General features: G+C 41.9%; 1 protein-coding gene across 7 annotated transcripts in view; it reads left to right on the top strand.

The window, feature by feature from the left end:
* CPEB3 (cytoplasmic polyadenylation element binding protein 3) overlaps positions 1–15,131 on the top strand; it is a 239,308-nt gene that overhangs the window by 174,389 nt on the left and 49,788 nt on the right. The gene's annotated exons all lie outside the window — the stretch shown is intronic.

The following is a 15,131-nucleotide window of genomic DNA, read 5'->3' on the forward strand; positions in this document are numbered from 1 at the left end:
TGTGGGAAGTTGGCAACGGTGGGGTGGAGGTGAGTTTGTGTGTCAAGACTTGGTGCTAGGTGTGGCAAATAGAGCAAAAATACGACACAGAGTGGGCAAGAGACCAAAGCTACATATACCACAGGGCCTGCAGTGGCTTCTGTATGACTAGCACCAGAGGTGTGGGGCCTACTTAGCAGCACTTACCTTTTCAGAAATGTGCATGGGGAAATAGTTGGATTGAAGTTTGAGTGTTGACTCTTGCATTTAAATATCTGCTTGGCTTTGAATAAGTCATCGAATCCTTGCTGAACTGTGGTTTCCTCACCTGGAGAATGGGAAGAGTAATCATTCTTCTCTGGGTTGTTGAGAGGCAAATGAATGTGAAAGCATCTGGTAGAGGTCAGATACTTACACAAATTTAACTGGCTAATGTTATCAGTCCTACATAGGATTCAATAGAGCAAGATTAAAACTCAGCTACATGGCAGTATCTGTTGAGGAGGATGATGACATCTTGAAAACAGAGTTTACAATTGGTTGCCAAAAAATGATGTTGGGATGTGGCCACCTATAAGAGTGAGACTGCAGCATTTAGAGCAGAAGAGAGAACTACTAAAGAATGGGGATATTGAGAGTATTCATTGAAGAGTAAGCAAATGATGCAGAAAAAGAGGCAAAGATTTTAGCCAGTATGAAAGTGCCAGTGTAATTTTCAAATTTGGGGTCTGTTGCCAAATTTTGGAGTAGTATGAGTTTAGAAAGTCTGTACCCAAGGAAGAAACAAGCCCCCCGTCCACATACACACACACACACACACACACACAAAATCTGTACCCAGTTTGGTAGGGTCAGATATCTGAGAGGTAGATTCTCAACCTCTAGAGAGCCTCCGCTACTGGCATGTCAGTTGGAAAAATGTAGGAGGAGTGAGCTAGGAAGGTTTAAGGTCACACACTGTAGGAGAGGATTAGAAATATATTTTTCTACATAAAAAGGCAGAGGGATGGTGGTACACATTGAGGTAGTTATGTCCATGTAGGTTAAGAAGCTAGAGCTAGATTAGAGCACACAGAGCTTATAGATCTTGGAAGAATGTCACTGGCTCTGTAGGGAAGGAGAATAATATGCCCTGTGGGACAAGACTTCAGCTGGACAGGATGTCTCTTGAGCAGGGAGTGAGCAGCAGTAGGATCAGATGGAGGTGGTGTGGTGACAGTGCCATTACTCTTGAGTGTTTTCACTCGAAACACATGTATTACTCTTGGATTGAAGGACATTTGAAAATAATTAGTAGAATTATGTTTTCGGGAAACTAACTTTCACTGTTTGTGTTTTGGCAAATTCTGCCTTATTACAGTTTTCATTTTTCTGGGCTCAAGTGCAGCAGTTTATTGTAGCTTGGTGAATTCTGAATGGCGACTGCCAGTCACACATTTCTTTGACCCAGGGATACTCAGAATTTCCAGCATAAACAGTTTGAGTAAAACTGAGGATAGGAAACTTAAAAGTACCCTGAAATTTTAATGAACTGGATCCTGTTTTGGGTTCCACTCTTTTGGCTCTATTTTTAAAACCTTCTCTTTCTTGGTTTTAGTTCCACATCTACCACTCCCAGACTCATTTATTCATATGTCCCTACCAAGGTTCTGGTATATTCCACCTCATTGTGCATGCTCCCATGAAGGGAAAAAAAGTAAGAACTGTGTTGAACTTTCGGAAGTAAATGAGGACCTTGGCAATAGCTCAAGGCAAAATCAACCTTTGGAGCTCATTCACCAAACGTTTTTGAGCTATAGCTCTTCCTTACTCCCAGCTTTTGGCTTGGGTAGCCTTTATTTCCTACTTTTCAGGATCCCAATGCCCTCGTTTGTTCTTTCTGACCCTCCCTGGATTTCTTCTTGGAAATACACCATGTTCCAAAATGACCCTGCGGATTTTCTACCCTTTGCCTTTCTTTCTCATTGTTTCCCCTCAAACTCCTATTACCTTTGGAACAGATTAATCAAATTGTTTTTCTAATGCAGAACCTGATATTGAGGTCCCCTTTCACCTATCTTGTCCAGGATCATGTTTGTTTTTTTAACTCAAATGAATTCCAAATTTGGGGATTTCAGGTTATATTAGGGAGATATTTTTGGTCAATGACTACCTTTTATTAAATGACTCAACTCAGACTATTCTGTGTATAGGTCTGGTCCTGAAAGATTGCACAAGGAACTGTATTTATGGTCTGATTAACTGATTCCTCAGTTCCAAAGAATGGGAAGACAAATTGGCAAGAGCAGGAGGAGGTATTGCCGAGCTTCTAGATCTGTGGGTTTTTTTTCCTTCTCTAGTAAGAGGAGTTTTGTAGCTCAGGTGTCCTGGACATATCAGAAGACAGCTGTGTCCATGTGCAAGGGTTCCAGTGAAAAAGGCAGACATTGTGCACAGTGGCCTCTCTCATCAGAGTGACTCTACTTTTTGGATATATGAATAGATTGAACCTGACGAGTTCAGGTTAGGTCTGCTAGACCTAACGAGTCTAGCAGAGATAGGGCTGAAAAAGAGTAATCTTGAAAAGAAGATGGGGAAGGAGATATTTAAGGTTCTAGAACATGTTGGCCAGAGATATGGGATAGCAAACACCTTGAAAGGAGTATCAGAGGACTTTCCTGCTTCCTGTTCCTTATGATTTATAGCACAATCACAATTTCTCTATATCTTGAAATATGACAGAGATTTTGCTATAAATTTTAAAACCATATTACCAAACTAAAGTGTGCTTATGTGGGGATCCATTCTTTATGTTACTGCTCAGGTAATATGGTTATCCACTTAACCCTTGAAAAACAAAAATGGAAAAGAATGGTAAGAAAAAGGAATTTGGAAATAAAGGCCAATTTAATTTTTTAGTTTTTAATTCTGTTCCATCTGTCTATCATTCTGGTCTTTTCTTCCCCCTGTTTATTTATCAGTGAGATCTGTAGCACTTTTCAGTCACTCCTCTTTTGTTACAAAAGGAGTCCAGATCCTTTTGCCAGTGACTTAAGACCTTCCCAGTCTAGCTTCAATTTTTTTCCAACTTTGCCTTTTTCTGCTTTCCTTCTGAACCCTGTATTTTAACCAAACTGAAATATGTATGCTCTCATCTCAATTTCTTTTTTTCTTTTTCGAGACAGAGTCTTGCTCTGTTGCCTAGGCTGGAGTGCAATGGTGTGATCTCGGCACACTGCAATTTCCACCTTCTGGGTTCAAGCAGTTCTCCTACCTCAACCTCCCAGGTAGCTGAGATTACAGGCATGCGTCACCACACCTGGCTAATTTTTGTATTTTTAGTAGAGACGGGGTTTCACCGTGTTGGCCAGGTTGGTCTCAAACTCCTGACCTCAAGTGATCCACCCACCTTTGCCTACCAAAGTGCTGAGATTACAGGCATAAGCCACCACACCTCCCATCTCAGTTTCTAATTCCTACCCTTATTTCAAGACTCCTCACAAATACCATCTCTTTCATGAATCCTTCCCTGATCACCTCATCATGTATGGTGAATGATACCTGTTATTGTGGCTGTATCTCCAGCCTCATATAGAACTGTCTTTTTAAAATGGTGTGCCTTTCTTCAGACTATGTTTGAGTACCTACCATGGTCAAGGCACAGTACTGGTTACTATGAATCAGAACCTCCTATGAGTTGACATAAAATCTTGTGTCCAAAAGTTAATTAAATGGTAATGAGGGAATAGCCAAAAAAAAAAAAAGTTAATAGTATAATGCATAGATAAAACAAGTATAGGCTGGGCACAGTGGCTTGTGCCTGTAATCCCAGCACTTTGGGAGGCCGAGGCTGGCGGATCACTTGATGTCAGGAGTTCAAGACCAGCCTGGCCAAAATGGTGAAACCCCACCTCTACTAAAAATACAAAAATTAGCTGGGCATGGTGGTAGGTGCCTGTAATCCCAGCTCCTTGGGAGGCTGAGGCACAAGAATTGTCTGAACCTAGGAGGCCTCAGAGGTTGCAGTGAGCCAACATTGCACCATTGCACTCCAGCCTGGGTGACAGAGTGAGACTCCATATCAAAAATAAATAAATAAATAATAAAATAAAAATATAGGCTGGGCACGATGGTTCATGCCTGTAATCCCAGCACTTTGGGAGGCTGAGGCAGGTGGATCACGAGGTCAGGAGCTTAAGACCAGCCTGGCTAATAACATGATGAAACCCCGTCTCTACTAAAAAACTAAAAAAATTAGCCGGGTGTGATGGCACATGCCTGTAATCCTAGCTACTCAGGAGGCTGAGGCAGGAGAATTGCTTGAACCTGCGAGGTGGAGGTTGTGGTGAGCCGAGATTGCGACATTGCACTCCAGCCTGGGTAACAAGAGCGAAACTCCATCTCAAAAATAAATAAATAAATAAAAATATAAAAATTGGCCAGGCGTGGTGGCTCACACCTGTAATCCCAGCACTTTGGGAGGCCGAGGCGGGTGGATCACGGGGTCAAGAGATCGAGACCATCCTGGTCAACATGGTGAAACCCCGTCTCTACTAAAAATACAAAAATTTAGCTGGGCATGGTGGCGCGTGCCTGTAATCCCAGCTACTCAGGAGGCTGAGGCAGGAGAATTGCCTGAACCCAGGAGGCAGAGGTTGCGGTGAGCCGAGATCACGCCATTGCACTCCAGCCTGCGTAACAAGAGCGAAACTCTGTCTCAAAAATATATATATATATATAAAAATATAAAAATTAGCCAGGCTTGGTGGCAGGCACCTGTAATCCTAGTTCCCTGGGTCTGAGGCAGGAGAATTGTTTGAACCTGGGAGGTGAAGGTTGTGGTGAGCTGAGATCGGGCCACTGAACTCCAGCCTGGGAGACAGAGCAGGACTCAGTCTCAAACAAAACAAAACAAACAAAAAAATCCACAAAACAAGTATATAAATACACAGTGTCTATAGAACCTAGCACATAAAAGGTTATCAAATATTTGCCAAATTAACAAAGATAAAACAAGAGAGTAAGATACAGATTATGTACTTTGGAGAGTTCATCTATACCTAGAATGATGAGAGAAAACTTGGATGAAGTGTCATTTGAATTAGGCTTGAAGGATGAGGAGAATGTGGAGTTGGCCAAGAGAAGGGTGGAAGTGTAGGGAATAGAAATTTCAGGGAAAGGCAAAAACATGGACACAGAAATGGGAAATGGTGTGACATGAATAGAGAATATTTAGGTTGGTTAGATGGAGTACAAATACATGAAAGGTAATAGAGATAAATAGAATTGGGCAAAATAGATAGAGACTAAGTTATAGATATAGAGCACCTTGATTGCCTCAGTCCTTCATTTGTGATGTATTTACTAAGGGTATTTCATTCTTCACCTAGTACCTCCTAAGACATAACTATAATTTTATCTTGGCCCATTTGAATCTGGTTTTGTATGTCCATCTTAGAATTCATGGCTAAGCCATATCATCATGTGTGTTATATCCCACCTCGGAAATCTTTAGCATTTCTGATCTTGATTTATTTATTTGTTTCTTGAATTCTTGGTCTTAATTGTAGTTTGAGGCTGAGCATGGTGGCTCTCACTTATAATCTCAGCATTTTGGGATGCTGAGGCAGGAGGATTGCTTGAGATCAGGAGTCCGAGGCTGCAGTGAGCTGTGATCACACTAGTGCACTCCAGCCTAGGCAATAGTGAGATTCTGTCTCTAAAAAAAGAAAAGAAAAGAAAAGAAATCATGGTTTGGACACTTTCCATCATACGAATTTCTTCAAAGAAGGAATTTATTTTCCAAAGTGAGAGAAGTATCTCCTATTGATAATAAATTTGATTTTTTTTTTTTTTTTTTTTGCCTTGGGTCTCTGAATCTGCAAATTGGTCCAGAGTTTCTTAGTGCTTGAATCTTTGGAAGCTGTATTTTTTTTTTCCAGGGAGGTCTAAAAAATGTTGCATTTCCATTGTACTAAATGGTAGCTAGTGGACAACATAGTCAATGCCATCCCTTAAGGGATAATATTTAGTGTTTTCCAGAATGTGTTCTGAACAATACTTGTCCCATCAAAGACTAATCTCTTCAGAGGATTGTTGACAAAAGTTTCCCTTAATGATAATAGGTATAATTTTTTGAGCACTTACTTTGTGTATTGTATATCCATTTTATCTTTTAATTAAGGTTTCCTTATCCAAATTCATTTGGGAAACATTGATATATTAAGGTTCTGAGAAGTCTTACAATATATAAATTTGTGTAAAATTGTTTAATCCAGCATTTTACATACCTGCTTTGGGGATGATACTTGTGCAGATTCCTGTATAATTAGTATTCCATGAAGCTCTTTCAAAGAATAGTCTTCTTCCCAGGAAAAACTTCGGTAACCTGAACTTTTTATGTGTACATTCCTCTCAAGAGTTTTAGTAATCAGCATGCCTGTAACAACATCCTTGTCCCTGTACCATGGAGCTGAAAGTTCACATTTATGTAGACATTAGACAAAGTTGTCTGGATGGAGTACAAGATTGCCTGAGACTGTGAACCTGAAAGTTAAAATAGAGGAATATGGTGCTAGTTTCACTGCTAACTTGTTTTTCTCGAGCTTTGCTAACTGCTAGTTAGTATGTCCAACAAATCTCCATTGATCATTTCTTGATGCATTGCAAATGGGCATAAAAAGTTTGGAGAAAAAAAGAGTGGTTAATTGCTCACTGGTAGTGAGCTCACGTTGACTTGTCCAGGAGCCTGTCTGGAAGCTGTGACTGAGCCTTGCAGGCACACAACTTGATTGTAATGGAAAGAGTACATGCAGACTTTGGGTTTTATAAACCTGGAGTTCAGTTCCGAGATGACTTCACTCTTCTGATCCTTAGCTTCCTTATCTCTAAAGCAGGGATAATTTTTAAAGCATATAGTGTGGTGCTGTTTGTGACTGTGTAAAATGCCTAGCACAGTAGTGCAATATAAGTGCTCAAAAGTGCTGGTGATTTCTTTTTTCTTTCAAAAGGGAATCGGCCATCATTTATATGCTTTTTGTGTGATGTAGCAGCATCAACAGTGATGACCACTAGGTAATTCTGATCATTGACTGAGTCTCACCTAGTGGCATCAGAAATTGCACTCATTAAGCCCAAGCCCTTGGGCATCCACTGGTGACAAAATAGATCCTATTTCCTTACCTCTGGAAGGTGGCTCTCAGTGGAGTGAAGAGAGTGATCTGGGAGCTGTAGAAGAGCAGGTGGTGAACATGTTTTGTGACACCAGTGTCTGCCCCTCAGGAAAACAGTTGTTTACACACCAAACTTGCACAGAGCACTCACTAATGGTTAGGCACTGTGCTGGGCAGTTGGGATCCACACAAATATATGGTTTCAGCCTTAGAGGATCTTAGAGTACAATGGAGGGAAATAGACATATGACCAGTAAGTGACCTAAGGAGCCACAGATGCTCTGATAAAAGTATTATAGGGAGTTGTTGTGATGGGGAGAGAGCTCAAAGGGCAGACTAGTCAGATGTTTCTGAGGCAGTCAGAAAAGCCTTTAGAGAGAAGGTGTTGACTTGAGTCTTCTGGGTATAACATTTAATTGATAATAGCTTTATTAAATCAAATACAGTGCAAAGATAAACATAACCATTTTCATGGGGCAGTTTATGCATGTTCTGTTTCTGCTCTGAGTGCCTTTTGAAACAGTATACTGAATGCTGTGTTCAAATTGTTCATCAGTAACTGAAGGTCCCAAAGGGGTTGTAAAGCCTGTCGTTTCCTTGTGTTAGATAGGCTCTGCAGCATGGTGCAGGTGGCAGGAGTGTCCTTTTTGTACCTGGACTATTTCATAAGCCTGAGGGTGGACCTGGAGCATCCAGGGAGGACGTGAAAGAATTTCCCAGGGTTGCTTTTGGCTTCCTGCCTAGGAAGAATCCTGACTATTTTGACAAATATTTTCTATTTCTACTTAGAAACGATTCATGTCTAGGAAATGGGAGGAAAAGTCTGAATGTGAAAGTTACAGCTTTTTGCCCTGAGGCTTGACAGAGGGCTGACTGAAGCCCCCAGGGATACCCAGGATATAGAAGTCTTACTAAGGCTAAAGACTCTGATTAGCTATTAGGTTCCTTTCTCTCTACTATCTCCAGAAGATGCAGGGAAGGCATCTCTTCTTCTCCAGCACTTGAGAATGATAGATAGCATCTCAACTCCTAGAAATTGTCTGACCTATTTGTTAGGGAGCTATGTGGTCAAAATGTCGAAATGAGATGCCAGTATCAGTGTACTGTGAAGAGTCCAAACCACAATTATTGTTGTGGCTCTGAGTTTTGGTGATTAATAACAGACCAACTCCTTATATCATGGAAGAGATAAAGATGCCTCACAAACCACAAACTACTTTCTTTCTTTTTTTTTTTTTTTTTTTTTTTGGAGATAGAGTCTTGCTCTGTCACCCAGGCTGGAGAACAGTGGCACGATCTCGGCTCACTGCATCCTCCACCTCCCAGGTTCAAGCGATTCTCCTGCTTTAGGCTCCTGAGTAGCTGGGATTTCAGGTGCACATCACCGCACCCAGTTAATTTTTGTATTTTTAGTAGAGATGCGGGTTTCACCATGTTGGCTGGGCTGGTCTCGAACTCCTGACCTCAAGTGATCCACCTGCCTTGGCTTCCCAAGTGCTGAGATTACAGGTGTTAGCCACTGCACCAGGCCACAAACTAGTTTATTTCTGATATTGCTGGGGCAATCCAGTCATTTTGTGAAGTCTGTGATGCTTAAAATAGAATTGCTGACAGCTGGGATGGGTCTGAGTTCATCACCACTACAACTGAGCTGTTGCAGCTGTAGTCAGCAGACCTAGGGTTAGCTGACTCATTCTGACTATCGGGATGAGCTGGGGTGCTACTGCTTGTTGGAGAGTGCAGTCCTGATGGTTCTGCAATATTGTTTTTCCAATTCGTATAGACTAAAAGAACTGTAGGATTAGGGAGAGAAAAATGGAGACTTTTTTCTAAAGAGCTTAAGTTTGAAGGGTACTGAAAAGAAGAAAAGGAAATCAGAATATGGGGGAAAGTAGCTGAGCTCTGAGCCAGGTCCTTTATGGGAAAAAGAACATATGGCTTTGAGGGGGTCTTTGGTCAGGTAGTTTCCCCAGCAGGCCACCTGATTGCACTGTTGACACCGAACAGTTTGCTTTTTGGAGCTGCCTTGAGAAGAACAGGTGAAAATGAAGGCACTATGCAGTAGGATGTTGATGTGATGGGTGTTGTAACCTAAAGTAGGGACCGTACAGAGTGAGATGTTAAAAATTAGCTTGACGATATTATGTATTGGTAGATGAATATCTAAATAGTAAATTGTGGTCTAAACTGAGACAACTCTAGCTATAGGGAGATGTGGTTATGTTGAGAAATTTGAAGCCCTAAAGTTTGTGTTAAAAACTATTCTTATTGGCTGGGCACGGTGGCTCACGCCTGTAATCCCAACACTTTGGGAGGCCGAGGTGGGTGGATCACCTTAGGTCAGTAGTTTGAGACCAGCCTGGCCAACATAGTGAAACCCCGTCTCTACTAAAAATACAAAAATTAACTGGGCATAGTGGCGGGCCGCCTGTAATCTCAACTACGTGGGAGGCTGAGGCAGGTGAATTGCTTGAACCCAGAAGGCAGAGGTAACAGTGAGCCAAAATAGCTCCATTGCAGCAGGCTGCAGAGCCTATCTGACATTGCACAATGCCTTGCATTGCCTGTGTGACAAGAGCAAGACTCTGTCTTAAAACAAAAACTATTCTTATTAAAACTACGTTTTCTCCTTGCTGCTGGGGGAAAAACAAAACAAAATTAAAATATTGTGTTTTATCTTATCATGTAATTAAATTAGATATAACAAAAATATTTCCCTGATACAAGGTCTGGTTCTGTTGCCCAGGCTGGAGTGCAGTGGCTTAATCACAGCTCACTGCAACCTCAAACTCCTGGACCTAAATGATCCTCCTACCTTAGCCACCACACCCAGCAAATTTTAAAAAGGTTTTCATAGTGACAGGGTCTCGCAATGCTGCCCAGGCTGGTCTCAAACCCCTGGCCTCAAGTGGTCCTTCAGCCTTAGCCTACCAAAGTGCTATGAGTATGAGCCACCATGCCTGGCCAAAAAAGCTTTTTTCTTTTTTTGAGATGAAGTTTCACTCTTGTTGCCCAGGCTGGAGTGCAATGGCACAATCTTGGCTCACTGCAATCTCCCCCTTCCGGTTCAAGCAATTCTCCTGCCTCAGCCTCCTGAGTAGCTGGGATTACAGGTGCCTGCCACCATGCCCAGCTAATGTTTTATTTTGGCCAGGCTGATCTTGAACTACTGACCTAGGTGATCCACCTGCCTCAGCCTCCCAAAGTGCTGGGATTACAGGCATGAGCCACCACACCTGGCCAAAAATACATTTTATATTTAATTTTAACTAAAAGGTTTTGGTTCATTTTCAATGATGAAATTTTCTTTTTAGGAAATGATGTTATCATATAGCATTCTGTTTAAAGAAATAACCTACCAGGCCGGGCGCAGTGGCTCACGCCTGTAATCCCAGCACTTTGGGAGGCCGAGGCGGGTGGATCACGAGGTCAAGAGATCGAGACCATCCTGGTCAACATAGTGAAACCCCGTCTCTACTAAAAATACCAAAAATTAGCTGGGCATGGTGGCGCATGCCTATAATCCCAGCTACTCGAGAGGCTGAGGCAGGAGAATTGCCTGAACCCGGGAGGCGGAGGTTGCGGTGAGCCGAGATCGCGCCATTGCACTCCGGCCTGGGTAACAAGAGCGAAACTCCGTCTCCAAAAAAAAAAAAAAAGAAAGAAATAACCTACCATAGAGGCCAGGCACAGTGATTCATACCTGCACTTTTGGAGGCCAAGGTGGACGGATCGCTTGGGCCCAGAAATTCAAGATCAGCCTGGGTAACATGGCAAAACCCTGTCTCTACAAAAAATACAAAAATTAGGCCGGGCACGGTGGCTCATGCCTGTAATCCCAGCACTTTGGGAGGCCAAGGCGGGTGGATCACGAGATCAAGAGATCGAGACCATCCTGGTCAACATGGTGAAACCCCGTCTCTACTAAAAATACAAAAAATTAGCTGGGCATGGTGGCGCGTGCCTGTAATCCCAGCTACTCAGGAGGCTGAGGCAGGAGAATGGCCTGAACCCAGGAGGCGGAAGTTGCGGTGAGCCGAGATCGCGCCATTGCACTCCAGCCTGGGTAACAAGAGCGAAACTCCATCTCAAAAAAAAAAAAAAAATACAAAAATTAGCTGGACATGGTGGCACATGCCTGTACTCCATGTACTACTGTACTCCAGCATGGGTGACAGAGTGAGAGCCTGTCTCAAAACAAAAACAAAGAAAAGAAAAGAAAGACCCATATTGCATGTCTCGTTTTTCCTCACCCTTAACCTAATCTTATCCCTATTAATGACTTGTAGTTTTAAGTAGGATTAAACTTTAGTTTTTATATGGAGCTATAATTATTTTACTCTGTTGATAGAAAAATGTCAAACTGGGCCCAGCGTGGTGGCTCATGCCTGTAATCCCAGCAATCTGGGAGGCTGAGGCGGGCAGATCACTTAAGGTCAGGAGTTAGAGACCAGCCTGGCCAACATGGTGAAACACTGTCTCTACTAAAAACATAAAAACTTGGCATTTTGACAGGTGCCTTTAATCCCAGCTACTCAGGAGGCTAAGGCAGGAGAATCGCTTGAACCCGGGAGGCAGAGGTTGCAGTGAGCTGAGATTGCGCCACTGCACTTTAGCCTGGGTGACAGAGCAAGACTCCATCTCAAAAAAGAAAAAAGGAAAAATAGGCCAGGCACGGTGGCTCACACCTGTAATCCCAGCACTTTGGGAGACCGAGGCGGGTGGATCACGAGGTCAGAAGTTCAAGACCAGCCTGATCAACATGGTCAAACCTCGCCTCTAAAAAATAAAAGAAAAGAAAAAAGAAAAAAAGAAAAAGAAAAATAGTCAAACTGGTTTGGTAATATATCCTTTATACAGTCCAGCCAGAAAACTTTCAGTTCTTTGAACAGCTGTCTAATATTTCAGTTTATTATACTCTTAACCATTTAAAGTTAATCTCTATAGAAGTGAATTTTTCAGAGCAGTAGCAAGAAATAAGTGAGGAAAAGGCCTGGAATGGAGTGAAGTTTCTGAAATATTAATCATTACCTTATTATGCCAAATTTTCATACACCTTAAGAGTAGGTTATAGTAGGATAGTATTATTGGAAGTGTAGGTATTGGCCAGGCATGGTGGCTCATGCCTGTAATCTCAGCACTTTGGGAGGCTGAGGTGGGCAGATCACCTGAGGTTGGAAGTTCAAGACCAGCCTGACCAACATGGAGAAACTCCATTTCTACTAAAAATACAAAATCAGCCAGGCATTGTGGCACACGCCTGTAATCCCAGCTACTCGGGAGGCTGAGGCAGGAGAATTACTTGAACCTGATAGGCGGAGGTTGTGATGAGCTGAGATTGCGCCATTGCACTCCAGTCTGGGCAACAGATTGAAACCCCAATTCAAAATTTAAAAAAAAAAAGACGTATAGGTATTAATAGGTGTCATGAAAAAAATAGGGCCTATGGAAATAATTTTGGAAATGCTGAGTTAAACAACATTGAACAGATTTCTTTCTTTTTCTTTTTTTAAGATGAAGTTTTGCTCTTGTTGCCCAGCTGGAGTGCAATGGTATTATCTTGGCTCACTACAATGTCCACTTCCTGGGTTCAAGCAATTCTCCTACCTCAGCCTTCCAAGTAGCTGGGATTACAGTCATGGGCCACCATGCCTGACTAATTTTGTATTTTTAGTAGAGATGGGGTTTCACTATGTTGATCAGGCTGGTCTCGAACTCCTGACCTCAGGTGATCCACCCGCCTCAGCCTCCCAAAATGCTGGAATTACAGGTGTGAGCCATTGTGTCCGTCTGAACAGATTTCTCTAGAATTTCTTAGAGCCTTTAATTAAGTACACTAATGGGTGCCATGAAACTCCAAGAAGGAGAAGATAATCTACAGTTCTTCCCAAACACTGCTTATCTGGCACACCAGTCCTAGGGAACCCATGTTCCACAGAATACACTTTGGGAAACCTTGAAAAGGAAGATTAGTGATTTCACTACTAACTGTTGATATTATTAATGTTAAATTCTTTTAGATTTCTTGAAGGCTGATGTTAAAGTCACTGTATGATATAAATTATTACATTTATACCAGTAAGCTCTATGTTTGGTTTTTGTCTTTACTCCTAAAAAGATTTTGCCTTCAGAGATAAGCAGTTATATTAAACAGATTACTGATTCAGAAGATAAGAATTTAGAAGACACGTAATTCAGCCAAAAGTTGTCCTCGTGAGAGCTTCTATAAGAATATGTGCTTTAGAGAGAAACTAAAGAAAAACGATTTTTGTATTTTCTCTAATGTATGCTAATGGAACAAAACATTCCATCATTGTGAGCTGTGCAGTAACTAAACCCTTCAAGCCAAAGATTATGAACTGGGGCCCATGGGATAGATCTGGTCTGCAGATAGTTTTATTTAGCCTGTATAGTGATTTTTAACATTTGAATTAGTTCCCATTTTAAAATCTTGAAGTTTCACATAGAAATCTGAATTTCTAGTCACTCTTGAAAAATGGAAAAAGTCTGACAATACATAGGCAAGTGGGAACTACTTGCTGGAGCTGAGAAATAGTTTACTCCAGTGTGCTACTGCCTACCTACTAACCCAAATATGGCTTGACACATTTGTGCTACCTGTTTGACTCTATGGTCTTTTGAGTTTGTGTGACCCCTACCATAAGGACGTGGCATGGCCCAAGGGCTGGTGCCTCCCAAAGGATACTGTAGCCCCTCTTTTTTTTAATTTTTATTTTATTTAATTTTATCTTGAGACAGGGTCTCACTCTGTCACCCAGACTGAAATACAGTGGTGCTGTCTTGGCTCACTGCAACCTCTGCCTCCTGGATTCAAATGATTCTCCTGCCTCAGCTTCCCAAGTAGCTGCCTCAGCTTTCCAACTACAGGTGCCTGCCACCATACCTGGCTTATTTTTGTATTTTTAATAGAGACAGTGTTTCACCACATTGGCCAGGCTGGTGTCGAACTCCTCACCTCATATGATCTGCCCACCTCGGCCTCCCAAAGTGCCAGGATTACAGGAATGTGCCACTGCACCCAGCCAGCAACCTCTTTTTAGAGTCATCGTTACAAGCAAATGTGGTCAGGCTGCTCCGGAAAGAAGTGCTGGAATCACGTCAGGATAATATAAGGGAATCTTCACTATTTCTACTTGACAACATACTGGAAGAGTTGTTTCATTCACACACCCTCTCTCTCTCTCACTCACACAGAGAGTTATCCCTATACAGTCACTCCTAGGTTTGCATAAGGGATTAGTTCTGGGAACCGCCTCAGATATCAAAATCTATGGATGCCCAAGTCCCTTATATGAAATGGCATAACCTACGTGCCTCTTTCTATATACTTTGAATTGTCTCTAGATTACTTATAATACCTAATGCAATGTAAATGGTATATAATTAGTTGTTATACTATAGTTTTAAATTTTGTATTATTGTTACTATTGTTATTTTTATTTTAAAATGTTTTCTAGGTCAAGCGCAGTGGCTCATGCCTGTAATCTCAGCACTTTGGGAGGCTGAGGCAGGTGGGTCACCTGAGGTCAGGAGTTTGAGACCAGCTTGGCCAACATGGTGAAACCCCATCTCTACAAAAAAAACAAAAAGTAAAAATGCTAGGTCTGGTGGCACACAACTATAGTCCCAGCTACTCGGGAGGCTGAGGCAGGAGAATTGCTTGAACCTGGGAGGTGGAGGTTGCAGTGAGCTGAGGTTGCAATGGGCCGAGATCACACCACTGCACCAACCTATATGTGTGTGTGTGTGTGTGTGTGTGTGTGTGTGTGTGTGTGTGATATGTATGTGTCTCTGTGTGTGTATACACACATGCATGTTTTGCCAGAGAAAATTTATATTGAATTAGGACAGAATTCTAATTTCATCTATTCTCAAAAATAATTATTAAACAAAGCTAATTAAAAAGTGGTCATTTTATTTATACTCTAAGCCTTTCCACAAGATATTTGAATTAGCTTATAAAGTATAATTTACAATAAG

This window comes from Aotus nancymaae, unplaced genomic scaffold, assembly GCF_030222135.1.
Source record: "Aotus nancymaae isolate 86718 unplaced genomic scaffold, 86718_ANA_hifiasm-v0.15.2.pri h1tg000010l, whole genome shotgun sequence".
NCBI classification, from domain to species: domain Eukaryota; kingdom Metazoa; phylum Chordata; class Mammalia; order Primates; family Aotidae; genus Aotus; species Aotus nancymaae.